General features: G+C 36.3%; 1 pseudogene; it reads left to right on the plus strand.

Annotated features, from left to right (window-relative positions):
• The window catches only part of LOC113056794 (acyl-CoA synthetase short-chain family member 3, mitochondrial-like), a 41,695-nt pseudogene that overhangs the window by 14,146 nt on the left and 14,204 nt on the right, over positions 1-13,345 (plus strand).

A 13,345-nucleotide genomic window follows, 5' to 3' on the forward strand; every position in this document is an offset into this window, starting at 1 on the left:
CACCTCATATGTAATGTGCTGCACTTTTACGTGTGATCAGAGTTCAATATTTTTTTATCCACTCCATTCATCAGAAACCGATTCTTTGCAAAGACTGCATTACATTATGGCAGGTTAAACAATTTAAATTGATTAATGATTTCTGTTTGAAAACGCCATCTGTTCATCAAACAATCCTGTCAAATGGTTTTCTACACTGAAAGTAATAAGAAATGCAATCACAAGATATAACATTAAGAATAAAAAAAAATAAAAAAAATGAAGAAAATAAATCTTCCTGACCCCAAACTTTTGAATCGTAATATATATGGCTGGGTTTTATAAAAAAAATTGGATATCGATAGAGATATATTGACTTCGACACCGGTTCCTGAAAGATTTTCTCAATACCGATTTTATAAAATCCGTTTTAACAAGATAAAGTTTCACAAAAAACACAAAGGAACAAAATATAACCAACACAATAGCTGTAATAAAGTTCAAATAGTTTTCAATTTCCACATCTTTTGTGCTACGTTTACTCTGTGTTTTCCATTTTAAAAATGTACAGCTTAGACAGAATCGTCATTTCTATTCATTTTCCATTAATTTACTGATGAGCATTAGTGCTGTCTGCCTTTTTCTCTCCTGCAATCGCTGTTTTGACTCAGAGGACGCTCAATCGCTGCTCACATCTCAGTTTTATTAGACGTGCCTAACCTGCCCTGTCTGAAATGACCATTGTGCATTACACTTGTGCCTTCAGTTCTGCAAAGACAAAAACATTTATACAGATGAAACATGAAGCTAGTAAACAAACGATTATGACAGTATATGATATATATGTGATTTTCATGAGGTTCTACCGATTTTCATAATACAGGGTGTTTAAATGAGAAATGCTTAGCAGGTGTAGCTATCAGCTAGATATTAAAGTCTACAAATAGCAAATTTCAGGAACATTATATGGATAAAACACGCGTTAGAAGTTACTACAAACACACAATGGTGGTTTAAAAGTCACTTTAGAAAAATAAGTATTATTTTAGTTTTCATTTATGTAGTCCTCAGAAATATACTTAAAATGACATTTAAGTATACTTGACTTATACTAGTACACATCTTCTGCACAGAATTTCCAAATCAACACAAGTGAAGAAGAAAAAAGAAACAACAGATACTTACACATGTGATCTAACATGATCATCTGACATGAAACAGCATCAAAACTAACGTTATGGAATAAAATGACGACCGATGAAGAGGTAATAATTACAATCAAGCTTTGGGATGTTGATCGACTCCATCCCATTTCGATTATCATTCTGAATCCAATTCATAGTCTCTTTTTTATGAAGCTAGAATAAAATGTTTTTTTTTTTACAAGCAGATACCCTATTCTTTATTTGGATGTTTTGTATGTTCAGATATTTATACAACAAGATATATACAAATTAAAACCTAAATAGGGACATGAGTATACTTGCAGTATAAAACTACTAAACTAGTGGTTTACTGAGATTAGTAAACTATCTGTATAAGTTCACTTTTAGTAAAATTGCAGTACAAACTACAAACATCGAGGTAAACTAGTTGTGTACTCAAAGTTTGCTACGGTTACAGTACACTTAAAGTAAACTTAAAAGTATACTTTTATATTCTAGAAAGTGGGCTAATTTAGTCCCAAAGAGTATTGAAACAGTACACTTACAAATATACTACTAGAACACTGATTTTTTATACTTGCTAGTTGCTACATAAAGTATACTTGAAGATATTTTATAAAAAGGATTCGGGCCGAGTAGCAAAAATAAACTTGTAGCCTTTCAGCCAGGGGGCTTGTCTACTCATGATGTGAAGGAGAAAGAGTTCAGTGCACAGGATGGACATTAGCCGAGCGACGACAGAAAGATAGAGATGACGAATAAAAAACAAAAGAGGAAAACGTCTGGGGAACAAAAGAAGGCTTAAGGCAAGAAGTAAGGACCCGTGTAAATATTGGATCAGCTTTCCAGCGCTGGAGAGAACTTAGGGAGCGGAAGGCCTGCGATCGGAGGCCGAGGTTGCTTTGCCTCTTCTGGATAGGTGAGGCACAGTAACACAATGTCAGTGCCGCAACAGCTAAAGTCTGTCTAGGACACTGGACGCGACAAAGCAACTGTTGAAAATCATTTGAAATTTCTGTCAGTACGTCATAAATAGAATGCAGCAGCAGTTTTCTGTCAGGGATTTGTCGTGTCGTGCCGCACCGCATCCAGTGTAGACCATAGACGTGTGTGTGTGTGTGTGTGTGTGAGATATATATATATCTGGGCGTAACCAACATTAACAAGTGTTTTTCCTTGATTCCTTACAAGAGCCAATCACCAGACATGATTTAGGCACATCAAGCATCAACTCCAAAGCTTATTGGCTCACTGACGTTGACGAGATTAACCCCTTGGGTATCTAAAATTGGTACCGAAAAATAGAACAAAATTATTAAATCGCTATTTGCTAAATTTACATTTACTACATAGAGCCATAGTTCACTGAGAAGGTACATAAACAGCTGTCATTATTGCTTACGATTTCTTTGATTTCATAATTGCGCAATAAAATCGGTTTAACCCTTGTGTTATGTTGTGGGTCAATTTGACCCGTTTAGATTTTCTAGTTGTTGGAAATACTGGTTAACCTATGTTTTTTTTCTTGATGTTTTGTGACTTTCTCATTTATCATCATGCACATGTGTGCAAAGTTTCAACATGCTGGTGTTTTTTGACATATACAAACAAAATTACTATTACGTTTGTGATGTTCCGCATATTTTAACACTCTAAGGAAACTGTACTGACGCAAAATAATAACGTTTCTTGGTTATATTTTGTTATTTAATTTTTTTACTACTTTATGAAGCAAAAAAAGAGGATTTCCACACTTATTTCAATACAGAAAAATATTTTGTAAGCCACAGATGGTAAAAATTACCTATCATTTAATTTTTCAAGCTAACTGAAATAATATTAAACCTTTTTTCTTTTATTGATATTTTGTGACTTTCTCATTTATCATCATGGACATGCATGCAAAGTTTCAACATGCTGGGCTTTTTTTACATATACAAGAAAGATTATTATTACATTTGTGATGTTCGTGGGTCAGTTTGACCCTCATAGACAGCCATTCAAAAGAAACTGTACAGACACAAAATAAAAACATTTATTTCATGTATGTCAGGCATCAGCTCCAGTTCTAAAGTGTAAGTGTATCTAAAAGTGCTCTAACCCTAACCAAACACACTTCAAAAAGCTAAATCATTGTGTTCAAAATTAATGGCAAATCACAAATGACAAACCTGAGCTACCCAAAGAGATTCTGAACATGGAGGGCAAAAACATGCATCTGGAGTCAGACCCACAGAAAATAAAAGAGTGAACACAGATGATAGGAATAAAAAAAATGGAAGAGATGTGAGGTGTGCCCATTCAAGCGTGACAGCAAAACCAGCACCATGTGTGTGAAGTGCAAGAAATTCATAAGCCAAAAGCACACATTTGCTGTGTGCTCATCATGTCAAAAGTAACTTCTTGACTCTATGAAATGAGTTTATAAAACAGCCAACTTAAGAAAAATAAATATTTTCATTATACAGCTACATTTAATTGTTCAGTTATGATGTTCGAAGAAAAAAAAAGGAAAAAAATATATATGTGCAAACCAAGTCAGCATACTGTTTATTTTCAAATTTTGTCAAAACAAAACATCTTTAAAAAGGGTTAAAAAAAAACATTTTCATTGAATCATACCTTCAGATATATTTTTTGGGGAATATTTGACAAATGTTGATAATAAAAGTTTACAGTTTGTACCTGAATCTTTGTTGTTTTTCATAGTGTGATTTTTGAGGAATTGTATTGAATCCAATTAGGGTCAATTTGACCCGCTCCATAAAGGGTGTACACAGAAATCGAACAGTGCGCAAGGGATATATAGGTTTTTTTTTTTTTTTTTTTTACGTAATTTGTCAATGAACTATGACTCTGTGTAGTAAATGCTGCTCCACGTGATGATGATTTACTGCTGATTACAGAAACAGCTTTACTGACAAAATGAGCATGATAATCGCATTAGATTAACGGTGCATCCCTACCAAACAATTTTCAATACACAATAGTATGAGGCAATTCGGATGGTGCTTAGAAGTATAGCCCAGCCCTAGTGATGTAGCCATAAATATATGCCGTTGAAAATAAAACAACCCAGCTAGATCAGAAAAAACTGTAACATTAATGCTGTCCAATAAAAGCATAATAGGGTTTTTCATTTACTAGATGCTGTTTGTTTACTTGTTTTCAGACCTCATGAATATTTTTTTCCCACTTGGCTTATGCAAATCATAGTAGCAATTATGACATTTTTTTCACTAGAAAAATAAACAGCCATTATTTCCTTTTAAACTGGATTTTTTTTGCTCTGGTTATATCAGCATAAAATGACCCTTAATGATTATATAACTCACTTTTATTTTATTTTTTGTAACCTAAATGATAGATAAGCCCGAAAGATGTTCGCAAATATGAGATGGAAGAAAGGGCAATTTAGCTCGACCCAAAGGAGCCATGCAATGCGTGACTTTCACACAAAAGCACAGGCTCTCAGTCCAGTAGTGTCTCGCATGCCAGTGCTGAAACCTGCCTCTCTCAACATAGGTTTAAATGTGTGCCAGAGGGCACGACTCCACTCAATAGAATTTTCCAGCTCAGAGATTCAGCAGTGATGCTGTTAAGATCAGGATCTGCTCTCTCGCCAAGATCATAAGGCCGATGTTAAAGCACACCTGCAAGAAGGTCGCTGCATTAGAAATGCACACCTGGATTCCTGAATACACCTGTTGAGTTGTAAACACAAACACTGATGCAAACGGATGAAAGCTGTAGCACAACCTTTTCACCCAAGTGCACACTTTCACACCAAATAGTGAATGATCCTGTCTTGATATACATCAAATCCCTCTTGTTTTTCATGTTGTCATGAACTTTTTTCCTTAGAGGAACTGCAATTTGACTAATCTGTGACATTTTTGTGTCATTAAATATCAAATTAAGGCTGCTTTCATATAACTGCAATAGCAAGTTTCTGCTACATGACTGGATGAAAATTGCTTAAATGCCCCTTGCACATCTGAATGTTTGCTGGCAGGTGCATCGGAAGCATAACGTTTCTGAATAGGGAGGTAAAATCCTGCATATGGCTTACAAGAAAGTCAATACTTAATGAATTGGCAATTTTTAAGTTAAGTAACCTTTGTCAGGCATTTAAAAGCAGAGAAACAGCCACTGATTGAGTCTCTGAACACGACAGGCGTGAGATGTTGGAAGAAGGAAGGTGTGTGCTAGTGAACGACCTCTAGTTTATTGTAATGCAGATCACACACATGACTCCTGGTAACTGAATAGTTTCTGCATTGTTTGACCCTGGAGTGGAAGAGTGAAAGGAACGCCGGTGTAATACTGTTACTTGCCCATAAACACTGGCTCAAAAAAGAATGTTATTTTATTTTTTTTGCTAACTGTTATATTCATGTTAAAGTCAATTCTCTGTGGCAGGTAAAATTTAGAGCCAAATCAGTTTCATTCAGATCCAGTACATCTTGGTGAACTGCCAGTTGATAAAACCGTATAAATTATTTGACTAAACATTAGCCATGAAGCTTTTCACTTAAAATAGCAGATGTCATCAGATTTTTTGGTACTTTTGCTTCCAAATGCAGTAAATACGTTATTAAAATAATCTCAATGTTAATTTTTTTTTTTAACTGGTTTATCAAAATGTGTAAATAAAGTGCAGGAACAGAAGACAAATCTAAAGACTTTCAATAAATTTTCACTGTGTGGGGTTTAGAAGTCCCCAGTATACAGTAGTGTATATATATATATATATATATATATATATATATATATATATATATATATATATATATATATATATATATATAAAAAAAAAAAAAATATATATATATATATATATATATATATATAATACCATAAAGTATATACTGTGCCATTTTTGTGGGAACTATCCCTTTAATGCAAAGACAGTCTGAAAATAAATTAACTTTCCAGCTTAGCTTGTGCTTCTCAAGCGACCAAATCAATCGAAACACTCATGATTCCTACTATTAGCATTTCAAACATGCCTCACTGATGAAAAGATGTTTTAACTGTCTTTTGCTTTCTTGTGAGCATCTCTATGGTTTTCCAGGTGTAGTTTACTGTAGCCTTGAGCAGATGAAAGGATTTATGTGATGTGGTCACCAGCTACATTGCAATCCATTTCTTGTTTGAGGATTGCAGGCAGTCTGATGACAGGAACAGTGAAGGGAACAGTGAATCCTCACCTTTATACCCGCTGTGCTTCATCCAATCACCACTTGTCAGTGCTTCTTGTTTCTTTACTACAAGAATGAGTTCAATAAATATTTAATGCACACCTGCATTCTTGCTTTTCACATTTCTTTGCTGCAAAGTCTTAAGGGACACATGAAGATGCTCTGAAGTTTACAGACTCTCTAAGAGCTGGTATTTTCCTTTCGGCAGGTTGAGGAATATGTTTGTAGCTGGGGAACGCTGTGATATAGAAACCCTCAAATGGGCCAAGAGGAGTTTTGGAGTCCTAGTGCTGGATCACTGGTGGCAAACTAGTGAGTTTTAATGTTATGCTGTGGTTAATTTCTTTTGACTGCTTGTCTTGTCTTTTTCGGCATTGTTCACACTGATTCAGATGCCGATTTTCAGATTCAGTCTTTGGGGCTAATTGTTCACATTGACATTTCATTTGTTTGTCTAAACCAGTTGCCATAGTAATGACTTCCACATCAACACAAGCAAGGAAATGTTCTTTCAGAAGGACTGCTAGCTGTCATTGTGACAAGAGAGCACTCTACACGTCAAATCACTTAAAAGTACAGGTTGTAGGACCTGCCACTAGAGGGCTCACTACCTAAACAATTGCAATCGCGTGGTTTGATGATGCTGAGGAGGAGCGTGGAATGATGGGATTTGTTGTCTTTATCCCAACCACTAATGGCCATTAATCAGACGGAAAGATAAATCATGGATTTAACGCGAGTTCAACGATTAGCGCGAGTAGATTACATACATAGTCAATGTTAAGACATTCAGACGATGGATCAGACGCGTCCTCTTCCGGGACTAGAGACGTGATGCCCCGCGTTAGTCATATATGCCCCTTTATACTAATCTTGTTGATTGTTATAATAGCATATGTTTTCTGTAAAGATACGAATCAAAACAACTCACCTGTCGAGTAAAACCATAGACTGTATAAAAAGATGGACGTAGTGTTCGTGACGTCACCCGTAGACTCCTGAAGTGTGTTTTTGAAGCCTAAAGTGTGCAGAGCGGGCCGTCGCCATCTTGGCAGCGTATCACCGCGCGACTCTCCCGGACAATCAAAAATGGGCAAAAAGTCGGGAGCTACTTACTGAAGCCACGGTCACCTAGTGTGACTGCTGTGACAGCAGCGGCAATCCACCTGTCACTCAAGTGGCCACGCCCTTAATTATGCAGAACTTTAAGTCTTAATATGATTTAAACGGATGAATTATAAAAAGAATTCACCCCCCTCACAGTTGTCATGAAGGGCAAAATTTGCTATGTAGACCAAAATCATTTTTTGAACCAGGCTGTACACATGTTTTTTTCTGCTGCAAAGTTGGGCATTTTAACATGGGGAGTCTATGGGATTGACTCCCTTTTGCAGCCAGCCTCTAGTGGCCAGTCGATGAATTACAGTTTTAGTCACTTCCTTATTAGCATCACGAGAGAGCGGGAGGTTGACGCTTGAGTAAAACCCAAGCAAGATCAGCGTCTCTTTCTAGTAGTTTGTCGCGAAGCTACTTCCACATTTGTCCACACACTGTTGTCGTGTGGTTTCTACGTCAGTAAAGTGGGTAAAAATGGGTAACTAACGTCATTGACAGGCGACTGCACTGCCGTGTCACTGTTTAGAATAGGAATCTTCTCATGATTTACAAGTAGTTAAACATTAGAGATATTGTTAGTAATCAGCTGGGCAAAATATATAACACTAGCCTAGTGGTTTTTGGATATTTTTCTGCAAATATCTTACAAATTGTACCTTTAAGAATGTGGTTTAGATCTGCATTAACAGCATAGAAGACTATTTGTTGTTCAGAGTACAAATAAACGGATTTCATTCCATTATGCCAAAAAATGTCTGAACAAACCTAAGATGAAAGGTGATCCTGTCGATATCAGCTGATATTTATGCCATTGGTTAGCACAGTATAATTTGTATAATAACAGTATAATAACATTTGTTAGCACAGTATAAATATAAGTCAGCTGACGACTTATAAGAGATTTCTTTCCAAAAACAAAACAAAAAAGTCTTACGTATCCCAAACTTGACTGTGTTAAATTTTCAGTTTTAGAGTAAAACATGTTTGTAGAATAAAAAAATTAAATGATTATAGTTAGGGATGCACCGAAATGAAAATTCTTGGCCGAAACCGAAAACCGAAAAAGAGAAAACCAAGGCCGAAAACCGAAACCGAAACACCGAAAGAAATTATGCCAATTATTAGTATCATTGCATTTATTGCTATGACCGTGTACTAACTTTACTAAAATTAAGACATTGCAATCGCATAAATTAATATTAAAGTTTCAAAGATAATTACAATTACATAACTTAAAAAAAAAAAAAAAAAAAAAATACATAATTACAAATGATGCAAATATTTATTAAGCACATTGCAACAATGCACAGTATAAAATAAAATTCAAACTAAAAATTTATCCCACTCATGTGTATATTTAATAATAATGTACAGGCCTACTGGCCTGCAGAAAGGTTTTAAAATGAACAGTTCTCTTCAAGTGCATTTGAATTTTTTCTATGTAGGACTAGAAAGTGCATCACTTCTCCAGTTGGCAAGACTGTTATCACTTCTGGGGATGGGGACTTCAGACAGATAACCATCTAGCTGTTGAGCAGTTGAGCTTGTCATCTGCCCGACATTTGAGAAATATTTGAGAGAGTGTATTTAAATAGGGCCAGGGCATAAATAAACATTTTTATCAAATTAAAGCAGAAATCTAGCAGAAAATCTAGCATAAATATGGCTACAATTTGATATTATGTATGTGTGTGTATAAGAACAAAATAGCCGATGGTGCATGCCCCTCATCTGGTGCAGAGACCAGTCTTTTTTTCTGCGCTCTGATCTGTCTCCTGCGCTTGGCGCTTCTCCATCTCCACGCGGGTTCTCCGCATCCAGCGCGGCCTGGATCATTTCTCGTGCGCGCTGCCTTATTTCCGCATCCAAGTAATTGTCTTTATAACGCGGATCAAGCACATTCGCGATGAAGTGCAGAGGATCCGAAAAGATCTCAGTGAGACGTGTGCTAACAGACTCTATAAGACTGTACTTTTCTTTGTTTTTACTTCGTGGTCCGTCTTAATCTCTTTGTTAGGAGACGCTTTAGTGCTGCGAATAAAGGAATAAGAAGAGAGAGAATGTTCTCACTGGTGTTAAGTGAATGTCGCGTGGAGCTCGTGGTCTGCGCTTTGCAGGTGCACGTGCAGGTCGCGGTTTCTTTTTGCGTCATCACAACATTTCGGCCGTGTTGTTTCGGTGATAAAAGTCTATCGGCCGAAAACCGAAAAGGCCATTTTCGGCCGAAAATTTTCGGTGGCCGAAATTTCGGTGCATCCCTAATTATAGTAACACATGAGTATTTTCACAAGTTGTCTGACAAAAAAAGGCTAATTATATAATACTGTACATTGAAAGTAAATAAATCAATACAGTAAAACCAAATGTTATTAAAAAACATTATTTACCCGATTGATACTCTTTAGTTTCTTTGAAGCTCCACTAAAATAGTTGGTAAATAGAAAAAGGGGCAACTTTCTGTTGGTATATATTTATATATCTATATTTATGCGTGCTGCAATGCTGAGTTCCTGGCCATAAAGTCGCCCTTATTTCTCCGGCAAGCCTGAAATGGATTGTCTGAAATACAGGCCACTTCTTTTGATATTCATAACTCCTATTGCCAGCATGATGCATAAACCATCACATGTATAGTGAATTGGGTTACTCCTTTATTCTATACTAGCTGCAAACATATTCAGCTCATAAATATCTCTGAGAAATAAACAGGTTCCGCAGAATATTTGTACAAAATGAACTGAATCACCTTTCCCCTCGCTCTCATATCAGTCTTTCTAGTCGGTACTGGTAAAGTCTCAGTGTCATTTGTCGGCACAAATTTAAAACCGGTGTCAGATCTGTATTGATGCGTGAATGGAAAAAGCGATGGATCCGTATGTGAGTAATCACAGGGCCAGAGAGGCCAAAGTGCTTCATGTGATAAATGATTCTGTCCTCACAGTGGTGTGTGTGTGTGTGTGTGTCCTGCTCTCCGTTTATAATTTCACTCTGTCTCCATCCAATTCATGATTACGGTCACCATCAAGACCAGTCGAATTATTAGATGACTTGTAATAACAGCCACATCTCCACCTCGGCGTGCAAACACACAAATGCCACAATGTGTTTGAGTTGTTCAGCGGCACAGAGCGAGATTTGATTAGAAGAGCTGATGAGGTGTAGTGTAACAGCAGTTTGGTTGCGCTGATGCGATAGCTTTTCTGAAATAAAGTGGAAGTGATTTGAACCTTCATTATCTATGTCATTACCCGCTCAAACCTCCCCAGGCTCATACGTGCATCGCAATATCAGAAGTCAAGCTGCTGTGACAGAATAGCTCTCTCTCTCTCTCTCTCTCTCACACGCGTTTGGATGCTTCAGCACGGGGATGAGGATAAAGGTTATTATAACATGTATTCTGAATGGTCAGTATTGGTGCTGCATCTTACAACTGATCAGTGAGTGTCAATTTAATTGAAATGTAAAATAAGAGGAATTAGCTGTTAAATATCCAATAATGACCGATACTACTACTACTACTACTACTACTACTACCACCACCACCACCACCACCACCAACCACGACTACTACTACTACTAAAATATTGACAATAACTAGAATGCTATTGATATATTGTTCAGTTAAAATAAAATTGATTTAATTTGCTTAATAAAATAGTATTGAAATAAAATTGTATATCCTCAATTTTATTATTGTATTATTATGTTTTATTAACATAGTAACCAAAGTTAGTCTTGTTATTGTTAATCTAATTAAAATCATTTTTGGTAACTGATTTTTTATTTTATTTTTTATAAAGTAAAAATATTAGATGATAATAAACTTTAAAAACATACTTAAAAAAAAAAAAGTGAAAAATAAAAAATAAAACTATAAATGTTGCCTTTGGAATAAACTTAAGTAAGTTTAAGTTGAGATGCTGAAAGAGCTAAACTGAACCTGAAAAAAAAAAAAAAAAAAAGATAATAGAATAAATAAATAATGGCATGCTCATGCAGATGTAAAATAGCCTTCTGGCTAATTCTGGCACATTGTACATTTATGTTTATTGATGTGCATTGTCCCTGTCAAATAAATCTGAAATGAAAAAAGCACATAACAAAATGACAAACTTAAAATAGATGCTAATTCAAAATATTAATAAATACTATACGTGTTCCTGTAGCTCAAGTGGTAGAGCATTGCATTCGCAAGGTTGGGGGTTCGTATCCCAGGGAACACATGTTAGGAAAAATTGTTAGCCTGAATGCAATGCAAGTCGCTTTGGATAAAAGCGTCTGCTAAATGCATAAATAAATTTACTATAATAGTAAATGAAAAATACCTTTAACCCAGTAGCACTGTCTTTGGTAGCATGTTGCTTAAATCAGACATTATGTGTCTGCAATCTCTAGCATGCATGTATGGAAATGTGTCATTTAATTATTCTTGACGTTCATCCGCACAGAAAATGAAAGAAAGGCTGCCGCTTTTGAGACCTGATAATAATCTGTGTTCTATTTTAAGACTCAACTCCTGCCGTGAAGAGGTGGGGGGCTTGGTGATGAGGGCTGCTGATGTCACCGCTGTTGCTGGGCAACTGGTATGTTTCCAGTTGGGAGTATGTGGCAATGACTGCTGGCTGTACGAACGACCGTAATGTGGCCCTGAGCGTCGCCGCCGTGCACACATGAATCCTGCCACACTCTGTCAGTTTATGACTCTGGTAAACTTCAGTCCACTAAATCAAGTTTGTGATGTCAAGTAGCTGGCAATAACTTAAAAATGTAGGTTATGGCAGGACATGAACTTAGCCATTTGTGTCAAAACCTTCTCCATTAATTAGTGGGTTAAGCACACCTGCTCATTCCTCTTCATTTATTTTTGTATTAATGTTTTGCACCCAGTGTAGTTCTAGTTTTCCATCCTATATCTGACCCTTGCAATTAAAATGATTCAATTATCAGTGTTTACTCACCCTTTTTATGTTCCAAACCTCTACAACTTTGTTCAGTGAAACAAGAAATAAATATTAAAAAATTGTGACTTAAATGTTGGTATGTTTGTAACCGAAGGCTGTTAAATGGCTTATCAACCACTTTTATAATGGGCTGTGTCTGCAGTCGCTCCAAAAACGTATTCATGTACTAATATAATCCACAAGAAAACTAGTAAATGCATTTGGACGAGTTCACTAGAAGGGCTGCCTCTTTTGTGTGCTTTCTGCCATAAGAAACTAAAAAAGCTGGCAGTGTGCTTGTGAACAAGCATTTACAGTCACATTTATACGGTCTTCTACTAGAGAGGCTTGAGAAGTAACTCTGCATGCCCCTTAAAGTGCATTATGGGATTGAGTAAGTGCTTGTGATAATGTCCACCATGGCTGTAGGCCCCACCACTCTGAAACACCCTCAGTTGAAGATATAGAGGACGATTTAATTTTAAGTACAGTACTTTCCATTTATCTGACTGTAAAGTATGAATATATAATATATTATGAATGTGTGTAGTATCCAGACAGCTACGTACATGCTTCATGTATTGATTGTCATGTGATGTACAAGCAGCTGTTGTGTTGCTTCACTGCTAAACTTGGTTACAAGTCTGACTCTCTGAACTTTTGGCCACGACTGAGCTTATAGCAGAGAAGACAAGTAGGCATATTTGAATATAGCCTATAACTTTTAAGGCGATTTTTGCATGTTTAGACACTTAAAAGCTCCAGCCCTTGTGCATTATAGTATAATGGAGAAGAGCAACCTGCACATTCTTCAGAATTTCAAGAAAGTGATACGAGTTTGAAAAGACATGGTGTAGATAAATGACCTATAAATGCTAACCCGTTAATATTCAGAGCCTGCATGCTGTGCATCACCTGTGAACAGCGTTTGAGTTTCCTG

Source organism: Carassius auratus, chromosome 4, assembly GCF_003368295.1.
Source record: "Carassius auratus strain Wakin chromosome 4, ASM336829v1, whole genome shotgun sequence".
Lineage (NCBI taxonomy): Eukaryota > Metazoa > Chordata > Actinopteri > Cypriniformes > Cyprinidae > Carassius > Carassius auratus.